General features: G+C 43.7%; 1 protein-coding gene and 1 non-coding gene across 5 annotated transcripts in view; both read right to left on the reverse strand.

Annotated features, from left to right (window-relative positions):
* The window catches only part of WIPF1 (WAS/WASL interacting protein family member 1), a 134,336-nt gene that overhangs the window by 77,472 nt on the left and 39,688 nt on the right, over positions 1 to 17,176 (reverse strand). Inside the window, exon 1 of one of the 4 annotated variants that reach the window (XM_066345165.1) lies at positions 11,178 to 11,298. The exons of 2 other annotated variants lie outside the window; for them this stretch is intronic. The gene's annotated coding sequence lies outside the window, so the exon portion shown is untranslated. Of the gene's footprint in view, positions 1 to 11,177; positions 11,299 to 17,176 lie in introns of those variants that run through there. One more of the 4 variants, XM_066345164.1, reaches the window with a different exon arrangement.
* On the reverse strand, positions 12,575 to 12,756 carry LOC136379156 (U2 spliceosomal RNA). The gene has a single exon (XR_010746675.1). It is a non-coding gene; the product is annotated as a U2 spliceosomal RNA (small nuclear RNA).

Below are 17,176 nucleotides of genomic sequence, written 5' to 3' on the forward strand. Positions count from 1 at the left end.
AAAAAAAGACTCAGCATATCTTGATTTGCACTATCTAAAAATCAGTTTAATGCTTTGTGGATGAGCACAGGAACTTCTCACATACCCCCAGAATCCACCATGTGTGGGCATTTACGGTGAAAGATTCCATTAAAAAACAACAACACCATGTAGTACTGCTAGTGAACTCAGAAAGAAATCAACTTTGAAAACTGTTTCCACAGCTGCAAAAGGCAAGTGTTTGGCACTAATAAATCAGGATTAGTGGAGTTCAGCTTATAATGACCCTTTCACTTTCTCTAGGCAGGTGCCTAGATGCTGTTCTTATAAACTGAACGTAAGATTGAGAATGAAAACTTTTAGTCTCTGTTTGGAGCAGGAACTGCTGGTGTTATTCCAGTGTCCCAATTTGGGTATTCTAAAAATAGATCCCTTTGTTTACTTATGCTAATTTAAAAGTAGACAAAAAGTGAACTTAGAGATCAAAAGTTATGTTTTGCACAGACTTAGAGCCAATCCAAACGAACTTAGAGTCCTTCCTCTTGAATGATTACATACCTTCTTTTCCCTGAGAAAGTAGCCAGCATAGATTAATTCATTAATTTTTTTTTCCTTTATAGAGACAGAGAGAGGGATAGATAGGGACAGACAGACAGGAATGGAGAAAGATGAGAAGCATCAATTATCAGTTTTTCATTGTGGCACTTTAGTTGTTCATTGATTGCTTTCTCATATGTGCCTTGACCGTGGGGCTACAGCAGACTGAGAAACCCCTTGCTCAAGCTAGCGACATTGGGTCCAAGCTAGTGAGCTTTGCTCAAACCAGATGAGCCTGTGTTCAAGCTGGTGACCTTGGGGTCTCAAACCTGGGTCCTCCGCATCCCAGTCCGATGCTCTATCCACTGCACGACAGCCGGTCAGGCTCATTAATATTTTTATAACTAGCTAAAATCTGTTTCAATGACAATAAATCCAACTTCAATTATTATGATAATATTGATATTTACATACACATGAAAAGATGAAAACTTCATAATATTTTTTTCAACTGCCCTGACATGTATGCAAAAATAAGCTTGATTTGTTAGATATTGAGTATTTCAAAAAAATAAACCTTACTTTTACCCACTTTGCTAAACATAGTTTTCTTTCTTACAATAAGAATCATGGAGTCACTGGGGTTTAAGCAGAGAAAGGCAAGGCCTGACACAGAAGCCCTAACCCTTCTACTCTTGTTTACCCAAGTGAACAATGTCTTTCTGATTTCAGTCCCAGAAATCAATCAGTTAAAAAGTCCCTATGCAGAGTCCCATTCCACATTTTTTGTAGGAGTTTTACAAGCTACAGATGTATTCAGGAATAATTTTAAACTATTAAGATCATTAGGCCCTGGCCGGCTGGCTCAGCGGTAGAGTGTCGGCCAGGCGTGTGGAAGTCCTGGGTTTGACTCTTGGTCAGGGTACATACACAGAGAAGCAGCCATCTGCTTCTCCACCCCTTACCTTCACCCTCCCCTCCCTTACTCTCTTTCTCCTCCCACCCCTCCTACAGACAAGGCTCCAATGGTTCCAGCAACTTGGCCCCGGGCACTAAAGATGGCTCCATGGCCTTGCCTCAAGCACTGAAATAGCTCTGTTGCCAAACGGAGCAGTGGCCCCAGATGGGCAGAGAATCACCCTGTAGGGGGCTTGCCAGTTGGACTTCGGTTGGGGCGCATGCAAGAGTCTGTCTCTGCCTCCCTGCCTCCCGCCTCTTACTTAATAATAATAATAATAAAAAAGGATCATTAACAAAGACTAATTTCTAGGAGTCTAACTCCTATGTTTAGACATGTATATGCAACTGCCTACTCAATATTTTCACGTGATGTAACAGACACTTCAGACTCAATATAACCCAAATTAAACTCCACATATCTCACCTCCATTCCTACTCACTCTACTTACAGCCCTCCCCATCTCAGTTTGATGGCATTTCCATTTTTCCTTTGCCTAGGCCAAAATCCTTGAAATCTTCCTTGAATCCCCTCTTCCATTTATCATCATTTAAGCCAACAGTTAATTTTGTTGATTTACCTTCAAAATAACCAGACTGTTTACCCCTCCCCACCTCTAGTGCTGCCACCTGGTCCAAGCACCATCCTGTCTCACCAGAGGACTGCAGTAGCCTCCTAACTAGTCTCTCCTCTTTCTCTCATACTGTTTATTCTCAACACAATAGCCAGATGAATCCTTTAAAAAAAATTTTTTTTTAAGAGACAGAGAGAGTCAAAGAGAGAGATAGACAGGGACAGACAGACAGGAATGGAGAGATGAGAAGCATCAATCATTAGTTTTTCGTTGCACATTGCGACACCTTAGTTGTTCATTGATTGCTTTCTCATATGTGCCTTGACCGTGGGCCTTCAGCAGACCGAGTAACCCCTTGCTCAAGCCAGTGACCTTGGGTCCAAGTTGGTGAGCTTTTGCTCAAACCAGATGAGCCCATGTTCAAGCTGGTGACCTCGGGGTCTCGAACCTGGGTCCTCGGCATCCCAGTCCGACACTCTATTCACTGCGCCACCGCCTGGTCAGGCAAATCCTTTAAAATGGAAAGCCAGGTCATCCTCTCTCCTTTGCTCACTGTTCTCCCAAAGCTCCCTCTCACTCTGAGTGAAAGCCAGAGTCCTACAGTGGCCTATGAGGCCTCCAGGATCTCGTCTCCTCCCGTTGTCTGTCCTGCTCACGCTGGCTCCTTGTTAATCCTTGATTGTGCCAGGCATGCTCCTGCTCAAGGCTCTTGTGTTTCCCCTGGGCATCTGCGGGAAGAATTCTCTCAACTTTTCCAAGCCTTCACTCAAATGCCACCCTCTCCATGAGGGTCACCCAGACAACCCGACTTTTTAATTAATTAATTAATTAATTAATTAATTTTTTTGTATTTTTCTGAAGCTAGAAACGGGGAGAGACAGACAGACTCCCGCATGCGCTCGACCGGGATCCACCCGGCACGCCCACCAGGGGCGACGCTCTGCCGACCAGGGGGCGATGCTCTACCCCTCCCGGGCATTGCTCTGCCGTGGTGACCAGAGCCATTCTAGCGCCTGGGGCAGAGGCCAAGGAGCCATCCCCAGCGCCTGGGCCATCTTTGCTCCAATGGAGCCTTGGCTGCGGGAGGGGAAGAGAGAGACAGAGAGGAAGGAGGGGGGGGGGTGGAGAAGCAAATGGGCACTTCTCCTATGTGCCCTGGCCGGGAATTGAACCTTGGTCCCCCGCACGCCACGCCAGGCCGACGCTCTACCACTAAGCCAACCGGCCAGGGCCAACCCGACTTGAGTCTGTACACCCACTACTGTACTCCTGCTCCTCCTTACCTGGTTGGGCTTCTTTTAACAGTTCCTACTTTCTCACCTTGTAATATTCTACATGACATACTATTTTATTTAGTTTATAGCTATTGTCCAGGTCCTCCAACTAAAATGTAAGATCCACATGGAAGGTACTCAATAAATATTTTTGAATTAAAGGAAAATTTAAAAAAACCCTCATATAAAACATCCATTGTCCAAAAATTTCTTTATAATGTTCAGTAGTAGGACCCATATATTCTGTCATTTTTCTTTTTATAATGCTGTGGTATTATAAAGAGGAGTGACAAAGAGGTAGGACTGACATTGAGAAGAGGCCGCTGTTTGTCCAGAAAAGACCCCCTAAGAGTAGCATTACCAGGGAGGAATAGATCACCTCACTTCCAGCAGGGGGACTTTGTCATAGAGCCCCTAAAATCTCCCTTTTATCTGAGAGTCAGAGGGATCAGACTCAGAATGATTGAGCCACATTACAAATTCACAAGAGGCTACTGGGCACATGAAAATTCACAAATGATGTCATTTCTTTCTTAAAAAAAAATTTTTTTTATTTTTCCAAGTGAGAGGAGGGGAGATAAACAAACTCCCACATACCCCTGGTCTGGGACCCACCTGGCAAGCACCATCCATGGCTAATGCTCTGCCCTTCAGGGGCCATGCTCGCAACTGAGCTATTTTTAGTGCCTGAGGCGGAAGCTCCACAGAAGCACCTTCAATGCCCCAGCTAATGTGCTCAAACCAATCGAGCCATGGCTGTGGTAGAGGAAGAGAGAGAGTGAGAGAGAAGGGGAGGCGGAGAGGTAGAGAAGCATATGGTTCCTTCTCCTGTGTGCCCTGACTGGTAATCAAATCCAGGACATCTACACTCTGGGTCAATGCTCTACAATTGAGCCAGTGACCAGGGCCAATGTCATTTCTTACTAGTGAACATGTCCATTGTCCAGAATATACTCTTCTGAGATAATGATAACCAGGAAGCTGATTTGGTGTTCAGAAAGTGGTTCATGGATCTTGGAATAATAGCTATGGGTGGACAGGCCTCTTGAGGACTATTTAATCTCGACCATGATGATCCCTGATCTTCTCCACACTTTACAATGGACAACCCCTCTCAATCCATATCCATGTCCACAAAATTCACAGTCCCTCTTTCGGGCCAATCTTGGGCAGCCACTGGGAAGTTTTCCTTTCTGAGCTGACCTCTTCTTTGCTCCATGTGGCTGTCACCATGCACTGCACACAAACTTTTTCCAGGCAGGATGGACTGGTTGTCTACTTTTAATACGGGGGTGGGGCAAAAGTAGGTTTACAGTTGTGAGTATGCCAGACAGAGTTTATTCTTGTAGTATCATTTATTAATATTGTATTGTTTTCCAAATAACAACTATAAGCCTACTTTTGCCCACCCCTGTATTATATCCACATTGCTGTGCTGTCTTCTGGGAATTGAGTAAAGGTCACTTAGCTGGAGTTTCAGAGTTCATAAACTCCTTAGTCTCTTGGTCTACTCCCATTAGGAATGGATCTAGCTGCTGTAGACACGTGAGGGGCAATTATATCCAAATTCCAAGTCCTTGGGACACCTCAACATTGTAGCTGGTGACCTGTGCTGGAGTTAGAAGCCCTGGTCTATACCCACTACTCTCACTAATTAGTTATTTTGATCAAGATAAAAATCCCCTAACCTTTCTGAGCCTCAGTTTCCAAGTCTAAAAACAAAGGGATTGAGCCCTTGAAGGTCCCTTCTATTTCTAAAAATCTAGCACTCTATTTTTTATCTACCTCTTTAAGTTTTAAATAATGACAACAGCATCTGAGAGTCTTTTTCCTGAATTTTTTCCCAAAGCCAGATGTTCCTGGCAGCAAAGTAGGAGAAAAAAATAGTTTTTGAATAACCTAACATTTTTGTCTTTTACATCAAATTATCCTCTGGCATTTTCAATCCCTTTTTTCTTCTGCTACCGCCTTATGAATCCATAAAAGAAGTTTTAAAAAGTAAAATATCCACCTCATCAAGATCTATCTTACAACATCGGCTTCCCCCCCAAAATTATTTTTCCTATACAAAACCTCTTAAACATTTTTATACTGGCGATTATGCTCATTGGCCTTGATTTGTCCCTGTTTTGCAAGAAAGGTTATTTAATGCTCAGGAGAAGAAGAATAAAAAGCTTCGAGACAAAGTTGGCAGAGGAAGCACGCTGTCCATGTGGGTGAGTTCTGGTCCATATTTTCATGAGGTGATGGGCACAAAATAGCAGAAAGAAGAGAAAGAAGAGACAGAGGGAAGGAGAGAAAAAGTGAAGGCACATGTTGTTTCCTTTGAAAGAGGTTTCAGGCAAAGCCCTGGTGGCAGTTAATCAAGAATGTTCACACAGTTAAATGACTTCTGGAACTGGACTTTGCTAAGGCCCAGGGCGGCAAGAAGGCGAAGTTGGCGTGTTAACCCTTTCACAGTTGTCTCCATGCAGCCTTCTGTGTAGCAAGCTGCTGAGATGCTGGGAGCCCCTCTCTTGGTCCCACACCCACTTTTTAGGAGTCAGGATGTTTCTACTGGTCTCTAAAGCCTTTAAAAAAGACCAAATCTGGCCCTGGCCGTTTGGCTCAGCGGTAGAGCGTCGGTCTGGCGTGCGGGGGACCCGGGTTCGATTCCCTGCCAGGGCACATAGGAGAAGCGCCCATTTGCTTCTCCACCGCCCCCCCTCCTTTCTCTCTCTCTCTCTTCCCCTCCCACAGCCAAGGCTCCATTGGAGCAAAGATGGCCCAGGCGCTGGGGATGGCTCCTTGGCCTCTGCCCCAGGCGCTAGAGTGGCTCTGGTGGCGGCAGAGCGACGCCCCGGAGGGGCAGAGCATCGTCCCCTGGTGGGCAGAGCGTCACCCCTGGTGGGCATGCCAGGTGGATCCCGGTCGGGCGCATGCGGGAGTCTGTCTGACTGTCTCTCCCCGTTTCCAGCTTCAGAAAAAAAAATACAAAAAAAAAAAAAAAGACCAAATCTTTCCATAGCTGTCCTGGAAACCAACAAGATACTCCAAATCATCATTTAATAAATCAATGATTTACTAAAAGAATAGCAATTCAGAGACAAACCCTCCAAATGAATCTATATGTATAATAGATATAATACCTTCTAGTCTGAAGTTAGCAGCATATTTCAAATAATGGTAGATTCTAAGATATCAGAGCTTCAACTGAGGAGATATATGCCTTATAGAATTTTCCCCTATTAAAAGATGTATATATATATATTTGTGTGTGCATGCATGCATGTGTGTGTGCAGCCATGTATCCTAATATGGAAAAAATACTTGTTTTTTAAGCTACACAGGACTATAAACCAATACTAGTGAACTTTAATTATGACATTAAAATCCAGATACAAACAAAAGTAGAAAAGAAGCCAAATTCATCAGAAAGTATCAAAACAGACACCCTGGTAAGTAGCTAGTTAGTCAGACAGTCTCAATATATAATTTCTAATTAGTATTGAGAAATTACAATGTTCATGGTGTATGACTACTTCCTGGTGGGACTGCCATGGGATGTCACATAAGCCAATGCCTCTTAAATTCAGTTTGTTGCACCATAACAGGGTTCCACTTTAAGTACTTGTCTTTTCCCAGTTTATTCTTTTCAAGGAAAAGCTTTTCTCTGCCCTTTCCTGAAAAAAACAAACGAGCAAATAAATGCAACTGTTCTCGTCATTTTCGGAGGCCCCCTTTTGTGTGTGTGTGTGTGTGGGGGAACACAAAGAAGCTTTTATTTTTTAGAAATAACATTTTTTTTTTGAAAACAACAAACAAATTTCTGAAGAAATGGAGGGAAATTGAAATGGCAGAGTGAGAAACCAACAAGGCATAAGGCCATACTTCCCTGGAAGTGTAACCGAGCATTAATGAGTATAAATGAGCATTAACAATGTTTTATTCGGAAGACAGCACCTCCAGCAACAGGAGAACCACACTGCACTGTGTTCAACTTCCATCACTTCTTCCCCCGACAAAGACCGTGCCCACACCTCCAGAGCAGTCACACTGTTCTTGCTTCTCTTTCTGGGACAACAGCCCAAGTTCTCTGCCTCTTACTACTCTGAAGCAAAATATTTATATAATATTTTATTTGAGGCATTTACAAAGGAAAATGATAATGATCTTATGATCTGAGTTACCTTCAAGTCTGTGGGTTTGGAGGGAGGGTGGTATGAGAAGACATAATTACTGGATGATTCTCAGAAAGTATGTTTATTCTTGCATGGAGTCTGGCTTTAACCAACAGAGTCTAGGGTAAGGCTTTTTCCTGAAGTTACGCAACCAGAAAAGTATAATGTAAATTGTAGAAGGAATAAAAAGCATTACCCCGAGCTAGCCTCTTCCCTTTCTTTTCCTTCCCTTCACCCTTGTAGGCACTTGAACACTGAACTGCTTATAAGCTGAAAATGACTGAGATTTTGTGTAGCATTTCCAAGTCAAGATAAAAATATATTGTTAAAAAAATCATATTGAAACTCATATTCTTCGCCAAGGCTATAAATCACAGGAGGTGACTGGTTCATAGCAGATGATGTGAAATGAACATTAGAACCTGAACGTACAATACTTTTAAAAAGTTTATCATTTCCCAATATCTAGAATAAAGTAACTCCTGCAACTCAACAACAACAACAACAAAAAAATAGCTTCATTAAAAAACAGGCAGGAGACTTGAACAGACATTTCTCCAAAGAAGATATACAAATGGTCAACAAGCATATAAAAAGGTACCCAACATCACCAATTGTTAGGGAAATGCAAACCAAAATGAGATACCATCTTATAACCATTAGGATGGCTGCTATGAAAAAACAAACAACTAACCAGTGTTGGCGAGGATGTGGAGAAACTGGAGCCCTTGTACACTGTTGCTGGGGATGTAAAAGTAAGTTTATAGTTATTCAGATGAAAAAGTAGATTTACGGTTATTTTGTATAAAAAATACAATAATTAATAAATAATGACACAAGAATAACCTCTGTGTTTTGTGTGATCACAACTGTAAATCTACTTGTGCCCACCCTGTATGATTCCACTAATATGAGGTACTTAGAGTAGTTAAATTCATAAATAAAAAGTAGAGCGTGGCTGGTGGAGGTGGAAAGGGAGGGTTGTTGAATGGCTATAGAGTTTCCATTTTGCCAGATAAAGAAGTTTTGGAGATTGGTTGTACAACAATGTAAATATAAATATATTTAACCCTACTGAACTACACAAGATAAAATTTATGTTATGTGTATTTTATCACAACTTAAAAAACTCAAACTGACTCTCAGTATTTCCCAGTATAATGGTGAGGACAACAGTAATACCTTCCACATGCCCACGAACTTCTGAGAAGCCCACGGAGCTAGGCCTCCGGACTTGCTGATGCCAACTCAAAAAGATGACCTAAGATGAATTTGATTGTAAAGGTTGCACTCATCAGGGTTGAACTTTCTTTTCCCCTCCTAGCATGACTGTTCTGTATAGATCACCATTCCAGCTCCCAGAAACCCAGGCCACCTGGACACTGGTGGATGCTGACTCTGGGGCTCTGGGGAGAAGAGGCCTGCCTACATATCAGGTCCAGGAGAAGAGGGATTTGTGAAGTCAGCCCCCTTCTTTCTGCTTAGAGAATTCAGTAACATGCCCACGCAATCCCTCCCTATAAAATTCACCATTTGTTTCCAGCTAAAAGGTGACTGTTTATCTCTTTCTACTTTCGACTTTAAAACTGAACTCAGTGTTCAATTTGAAAGTAATTCCTGTCTAAAAATTACAGGCCAGATTAATATTCCAGCTCCTCTCCATCATCCAACATAATCTACCACCTCTGCCATTCCCTGTTTTTCTCTTTTCTTTTTTTTCCAGAAGCACCTCCAGGTTTGGGAATCAGAGGCATTGCATAATAATGACACTCTACGAAACTTTTTTCTTGCATCTCAAACACAAAGGAACATAGAGAAGGGGGGAGCTAGAGAAGGGGGTGAGAAATGGCAGGAGAAAACAGATGCTCCCAGAAGAAAGGCAAACAGTTTTTGGAAGGATGCATTACCAAAAAAGTCAGGTCCATCTGGAAAGTATTTTAACAAAATAGAAAGTCCTTTTGGACTCTAGGCAGAAGATGAGCAAAATACAAGTCCCCTAATAACGAAGCTTTAGGACCAATGCAGAAAGTGAAAGAAAACCAAAAGAGGAGGTCCTTCCAGGGATGACCAGCCACTGGGAGTTGTGCGCCCTGGGGGCGCTCAGGGGCATTCCGGTGCCCTGCGCAAGAGACCCGCCACTGCAGTTCCCCTGTGCTTCCCCCAGGCAGGTCCTTGTGCAAAGGGCTCCAAACACCCCAAATTCCAACCTCCCCTCCACCCCTCGACCCTCCAGGGGACCATGGGCTGCCTGTGTCACAGCCAGGGCAGGATGTCTGAAGCCACTGGGGCTGAGTTCCCCAGCTTAGAATCCTCCCGTATTCTGTCAGCTTCCGGACCATTTTCTTGCACAACGTGGTAGTAAAAAAAATAAAAAAATGTGGCAATCTGAGGGCAAAATAAACAATGATTTTTCTTTCATCACTGACCTGGTTATTCTCATGACTAGGGTATAAACAACATGTGCGTCCGCTCACTCCTCACCCCTAGTTGTTTTGTTTTTCAGTACAGACACCGTGAAGTACAGACACCGAGTGAAGAGATGAAACAAGAAGCTACCCGCCCTTGTCTCTTCTCTTCATCGCTCTTCCGTCCTCGGTCAACACATTCACAAAGGCATAGAAGAAAGAAACTGACTATGTTTCAAAAATGCCCAGAAAAGAACTCGGCAAACTCTCTTGCTAACTTGTCCTGGTCTTTAATACCAGTTCAAGAATGTAGTAACTTCCTTCTTCTAACTCAGGTTTGACATTTTCCTACTTCACAGAGCTCTGAAAGCAGCAGGGACCTTTTATTGACTTGACGTTCTTGTATTAAATGGTTCCTCGTGGCCACAGGAAGAATAATCCTGGGTCCTTCAGCTGTTTCTGGACTCTAATTTCCAACCTTTTAACTGTGTCTCCGGTTCTCCAGACTCTTTAATCTCCTTTTATATAGGAAGCCCGTGCTGAAGATGCAGCTCTAGTGAGGGTCAGACCCCGGGGCTCCTGTGGGCCCGCACAGCACAGCTCCGAGCCCAGCCTGAGCTCCTTCTCAAACTCCAGGGGACTTCCTCATCTCACATTCCAGCTACCCCTACCTCTTCTCTACCCCACTTTATGTCAGTGAAAGAAGGAAAGGAAAAAAAAAAGGAAGAAAGAGGGCAGAAAAAGTCAAAAGGGGAACTTAAAAATTTATAAAAATATGAGAAGTTATTTTTACAGGAAATAAGCCAAAAGACTTTTTTTTAACCAGATGAAAAGTATCTAAAAACAACAAACCTTTGCAGACAGCCTTGCAGCACGTTTTTACCCACAATATTCCTGTATTTTCCATTGCTCTTTGAACACCCTGTGTCTACCTGCAAACACAAGCTGACTTGTCCAATTTCAGATTTATGCTAATAGGTGAACACGAGGAGAGGCGTAGTTGAATTCGATGAAATGTTATTTAATGCACATCGGAAGGCTTGTTTTAAAGACACAGATGTTCTAAACAGGGAAGCAAGAGAGTCTAATTTCATTTTCACAATAATGGCTGGATGTGTGTTCCTCTAACAACGTGTGGTTACCAGCTATGCCCTGGCTCTTACATTCAAAGCCAGAACAATTACCTCATATTACAAAAATAGTCAAAGACAGTTTAAGGAAAGAGAACCAGTTAGGTATTTTATAGAGTGGCTATGAAAGATTTTGAGGGGAGGGGGGAGAAGCACTAACCTGCTTTGTTCTAATCCGCTGAAAACGACCAAGTTCTCCAGTGAGTTCCCCTGCTATCTTCTAGCCTGTTTCCTGTAAGTGGTGCATGTGACAGTGTACTTCCTCACTGCACCTTCTTTGACTCGCCTCTCCCAGTGGTCAGAGCCATGTGATAAGATCCTCTCACCGCTTGCTTCACACTGGGGTAAACCATGTCTAAAGAAATGGTTGTCCACCCAGAGGTGATTTTTAGGCATCGCTAAGGAGCTGAGCCTGGGAGAGAGGCAGGGAGGGTAATGTCTGGTCTCCTGGCACTTCTGACACCGCAAGGAGGGTGAGGGGGGAAAGAGAGAGATTCTTGAGCTCCAGGGTACCCCTTCTTGAGGCTGGGAAGGCAGCTGGGAAGGGGCGGACCGTCTTAGCAGGGCTGGGTGCTCTCCTGTCATTAGGCCAGGCCTGGTGCTGCCGCCCTCAGACCGCTGAGGAAGGGTGGCCGTGGCACTGCGCCCCGGATGTCCCCTGGCTGCTCTCTGGAGAGCGCCACCACAGAGGAGCACACCCAGGGCTCAGCTCACATTTCTGGATTCTGTAGCAACACCCTGAATTTCCAGGGACAGGCTCAAGTTCACATCCAGTCTATTCAGTCTGGCTCTCAGACAGTGTGCCCTAATTCTTGGCTCAGCAAAGTCACAATACACTCTGTCTCCCGGGGCTAAACAACTGGCAGACATTTCCCTTCTGCTGGTCTCCAAAATATGCCAGCCTTTTGGTTTCCCCTTAAAGAGCTGACATGGACATCTCATTCCTGTGGGATGGTGGTGGTTCCTAGTGGCGTGTGAGCCCTGGCCGCAGGGGTCCGGATGCTGGCCTGTGGAGAGCACCTGGGGGAAGTGCCTGGCTGTGCCTGTCGGTGTCTCCAATAAGGCGGAGACTAGAGAAAAGCTGAGAGGGGACCAAGCAAGAGGTCCAGGGGCGCCATTTCTAGCTTTCTTGTTCTTGTGGTCAGTGCCTTCCTCTTCCCTGGCAAAATTCCTCTAGCTCTCTGGAGGCCCAAACATACCGGAACGGTGGATGCCGGAGCTGGTGTGTGGGAGTGAAATGGTGCTTGGGACAGAAAGGAACATCCTGCAATTTGTACAACTTGACTCAGTGCAGGATCCTCACAATTGCTTCTATTTGGCCACCCTGGTATAATTTAAAAAAAAAAAGCTTTTAAAGGGCTTTTTTTGTTTGTTTTTAGAATGGTAACTGTACACAAGCTCAATGTTCCAAGCCTTGAAAATATCGCCCTATAATTCCCCAATGAAGTTTTCTATGTGAGAACATAGACTAAGAAAATGAGTCCTGAGAGTCAGAACTTTGGACAACAGTAGAACCCTGAAGTCACACCCATGATTTGCATTTCTGGCTCTGAAACCATATATTACTGCTTTACCTTTCTGACAACTGATGGCTGGTTTTCTGATTCAAGGGTACAGTTAGATTAACCAGTTGAGTCAAAACACATATAAGCACAGCCTTAGCTTTAAAATAGGAGTAATTGTAAAACTTTGCCATCTTGATACTACACTTGATCTTAGCCAAAAGGCTGAGAAGCGGTAAAACTTTACCATTTTGAAAAAACAAAATACTACATAGATGATAAATAATAACGACTCCATTTGAATGCATTTAGTAGTGTCACGTACTGGGTTCAGCTGCCAGTTCCACTTTCCAATCAAGCAGTTACATATGTTCTACTTAGCCATGCTCTATGTGGAATTTTTTTTTAAATATTTATTTTATTGATTTTTAGAGAGAGAGGAAGGAGAGAGTGAGAGCGAGATAGGAACATCAATCTGTTCCTGTATGTGCCCTGACCGAGATCAAACCGGCAACCTCCACACTCAGGACAATGCTCTAACCAACCGAGCTATCCAACCAGGGCTTATGTGGAATTTTTAAAGGTTTTTAAAAAAATGCTTTATAATTTTCCTTTGAAATCCCTAACCTGGCATCCTGTCCATGAATTTTTTCCCCCATTAGGCATTTTAAAAAAAATGTTTTTTAATTCAGTGAGAGGAGGGGAGGCAGAGACAGACTCCCACATGTGCCTCGACTGGGACCCCCCCTGGCAAGCCCACTAGGGGGCGATGCTCTGCCTATCTGAAGTGTTGCTCAACCAAGCTCTTTTTAGTGCCTGAGGCAGAAGCCATGGAGTCATCCTCAGCGCCCGGGGCCAACTTGCTCCAATTGAGCCATGGCTGCAGGAGAGAGAGAGAGAGATAGAGAGAAAGAAAGAGAGAGAAGTGCAGGGGGGGGGAGCAGATGGGCATTTCTCCTGTGTGCCTTGAATCAAAACGGGACATCCACATGCAGGGCCGAAACTCTACCACTGAGCCAACCAGCCAGAGCCTTAAAAATTTTTTAACAAACTTTATTTCTTTAGAATGATATTTGGGTAACAATTAATAAACCAATATTGATACATTATTATGAACTAAAAGCTCATGGTTTAGATTTTTCCCTAATGTCTTTTTTCTGTTCTAGGATCCCATCCAGGACATCATATTACATTTAGTCATCATTTCTCCTTAGGTTTCTTTTGATTGTGATAGTTTTCTTAGAATTTCCTTTTTTTATTTTGAGAGAGAGAGAGACAGGAACATCAAGCTGCTTCTGTATGTGCCCTGACCAAGGAATCAAACCGGCAACCTCTGCACTCCAGAGACTTTCTTTTTGATCACCTTGACAGTTTGGGTACTGGTCAGGCATTTTGCAGAATGTCCCACATTAGGATTTGTCTTCTGATAAGACTGGAGTTATGGGTGATCTGCAGTAAGACTCTGGAGGTAAAGTGCCATTTTAATGACATCATATCAAGCATGTGCAATGCCAACATGAGTGAATACTGTGGGTGTTGGCCTTGGTCACCTGAGTCAGTGCATGTCAGGTTTCTCCTCGGAAAGTTGTCTTCCACCCCCTTCTACACTGTGCACTTTAGAAGGAAAACCTGGAGGGCAGAGTATCCATGCAAATTATTTGGAAATCTTCTGGAAGACCTGTCTTTTCACCTACTTATTAATTTATTCAATCTTTTATTTATATCAGTATGGCCTCTTAGATATTTCTTTTATACTTTGGGTAATAATTCAACACTTTATTTATTTATTTATTTATTTATTTATTTATTTATTTATTTATTCTGTATTTTTCTGAAGCCAGAAACGGGGACAGTCAGACAGACTCTTGCATGCGCCCGACCGGGATCCACCCAGCACACCCACCAGGGGGCGATGCTCTGCCCCTCCGGGGCGTCGCTTTGTTGCGCCTGGGGCAGAGGCCGAGGAGCCATCCCCAGCGCCTGGGCCATCTTTGCTCCAGTGGAGCCTCGGCTGCGGGAGGGGAAGAGAGAGACAGAGAGGAAGGAGAGGGGGAGGGGTGGAGAAGCAGATGGGCGCCTCTCCTGTGTGCCCTGGCCAGGAATCGAACCCGGGACTTCTGCACGCCAGGCCGACGCTCTACCACCGAGCCAACCGGCCAGGGCCAATATATTTATTTTATTGTTCAAATTGTTTCACCTTTGGCCATTGGGAGCTCTCTCAGTTGGTTCCTGGGCTTCTTTGACATATTTCTATCAACTTTGTTTTTTGGTTTTTTGTTTTGTTTTGTTTTGGGGCACTTCCTTATTTTCTGACACCACAAGATGCTCCAGGCCCATAGTGCATAGTACCACCCCAACAGCCCATGATTTTTCTGTCTTCACAAGGGAATGAAAGAAAATAAATCTATGAGCCTGAGAAATTGTTCATTGCCTTTAATTTTCATTAGTTCTGCCAATGTACTGATTAAAGATAAAAATATTGCTTTCATAAAATTAGTGCTAGCTTCTACCAGAAAGAAAATACCAAACTACTGTATTTCCTTAATTCAAACATGTGTGGTATTTTTGGTTGTGTTTTTTCCCTTCATATTTTAACATTCCTGGATTCAAAGTGTACATTTAAAATCATGTCTTTTTTTCACCGTTCTATATGTCATTAATGTGATGGCACACCTTATAGTTGATGGTGTCTTGGGAATGGAGAAAGTAGTCAATTAGTTCTTGATTGGACCAGTGACATAAATCAACTACTTTCACTGAACACATATTTTGACTAAAGTGGTTTGATGGTAGCATCTACAGACATTGAAACCTATAATTTTAAACTATTCCTAGACATATTCTATCTTTACCACAAATCTTCAAGCCCTAAATATAGATAAAAGATGGGGTGTTAAAATTCTCTTCATTTTTTTCTGTGTTCAGTATCTGACTTCTTTTATGTTTACCTTTTAAGATCTCATGAATCCATCATCATGCCCGAGGAGCCTAACGCTGACACAGACGTTGCGAGAACGATCTTTCACTCCTGCTAACGAAGAGTAAAAGCTTTTACAGATCAGGAAGGACTCCTCAATTCTGCCTTTCCTACTTAGGGACATCAACTGCCCGCAGATTGGCAGAACCAGCCACGCCTTTCTCTGTGGCCAGGGTCTTCTCTCCAGCTCACGAACCACTGCTGCTTGGGCGGCATCATGTTTTATTGAAATTTTCTTTTAATAGAGTCTTGTTCAGCCAGTCACCACAGGTGTATTTCACAGTCACAGACATAATGCCCAAACTTTTCATCCAGGTAGGCAGAACTTGGAATCTCTCAACAATATTTTCTGTCTCACTTCTGTGTAAAATGTGCTAAGCTACTGATAGCACCCTAAGCATCTCACCAACATCGGAAGAGATTGGAAGGAGACACTGCACTGACTTTGACCAGGCCCTTACTACATGTCAAGCAGTGAGCTAAATGCTTTACATACATACTTTTAATTCTCACTGTAATCCCGTGAGGTAGGTACTGTGATCACCACTGCACAGAAAAGGTAACCAAATTAGAGAGGCTAAATATCCTCTCCAGGGCCCCTTGACAAGTTTGAAGCCAACACGAAGCACAGCTCTGCCCCACACCATAGGTGCAGAAACTAATGCTACTTTTTTTTTTTTTTACAGAGACAGAGAGAGAGAGTCAGAGAGAGGGATAGACAGGGACAGACAGACAGGAACGGAGAGAGGAGAAGCATCAATCATTAGTTTTTCGTTGCGCATTGCAACACCTTAGTTCAGGGTTCCCCAAACTTTTTACACAGGGGGCCAGTTCACTGTCTGTCAGACTGTTGGAGGGCCAGACTATAAAAAAAACTACGAACAAATCCCTAAGCACACTGCACATATCTTATTTTAAAGTAAAAAAACAAAACGGGAACAAATACAATATTTAAAATAAAGAACAAGTAAATTTAAATCAAAAACTGACCAGTATTTCTTTTTTTTTTTTTTTTTCTGACCAGTATTTCAATGGGAACTATGGGCCTGCTTTTGGCTAATGAGATGGTCAGTGTCTGGTTCCATATTTGTCACTGCTAGCCGTAAGAAGTGATATGACGTGCTTCCGGAGCCGTGAGGCATGCGTCCCGCGTCACCGGAAGTAGTACTGTATGTGAGCAACGCCGCCACCTACAGTACTCCAGGAGCACAGGATGCATTAGCTGACCACCAATGAAAGAGGTGCCCCTTCCGGAAGTGCGGCAGGGGCCGACTAAATGGCCTCAGGGGGCCGCATGCGGCCCATGGGCCGTAGTTTGGGGACCCCTGCCTTAGTTGTTCATTGATTGCTTTCTCATATGTGCCTTGATCGCGGGCCTTCAGCAGACCGAGTAACCCCTTGCTTGAGCCAGCGACCTTGGGCCCAAGCTGGTGAGCTTTTGCTCAAACCAGATGAGCCCGTGCTCAACTGGTGACCTTGGGGTCTCGAACCTGGGTCCTCAACATCCCAGTCCGACGCTGTATCCACTGCGCCACCGTCTGGTCAGGCTAATGCTACTTTTTTGTGGTCGATAGGTTTACCACTTATAACTCATAAACAGCCACTTTAATGAACATAGTCCTGCTTTCTAATTATTTTCTACACATGCTTTTCACCTCACCCAAACCTAAGCGGCAATTA

This window comes from Saccopteryx leptura, chromosome 7 (assembly GCF_036850995.1).
Source record: "Saccopteryx leptura isolate mSacLep1 chromosome 7, mSacLep1_pri_phased_curated, whole genome shotgun sequence".
NCBI lineage: Eukaryota > Metazoa > Chordata > Mammalia > Chiroptera > Emballonuridae > Saccopteryx > Saccopteryx leptura.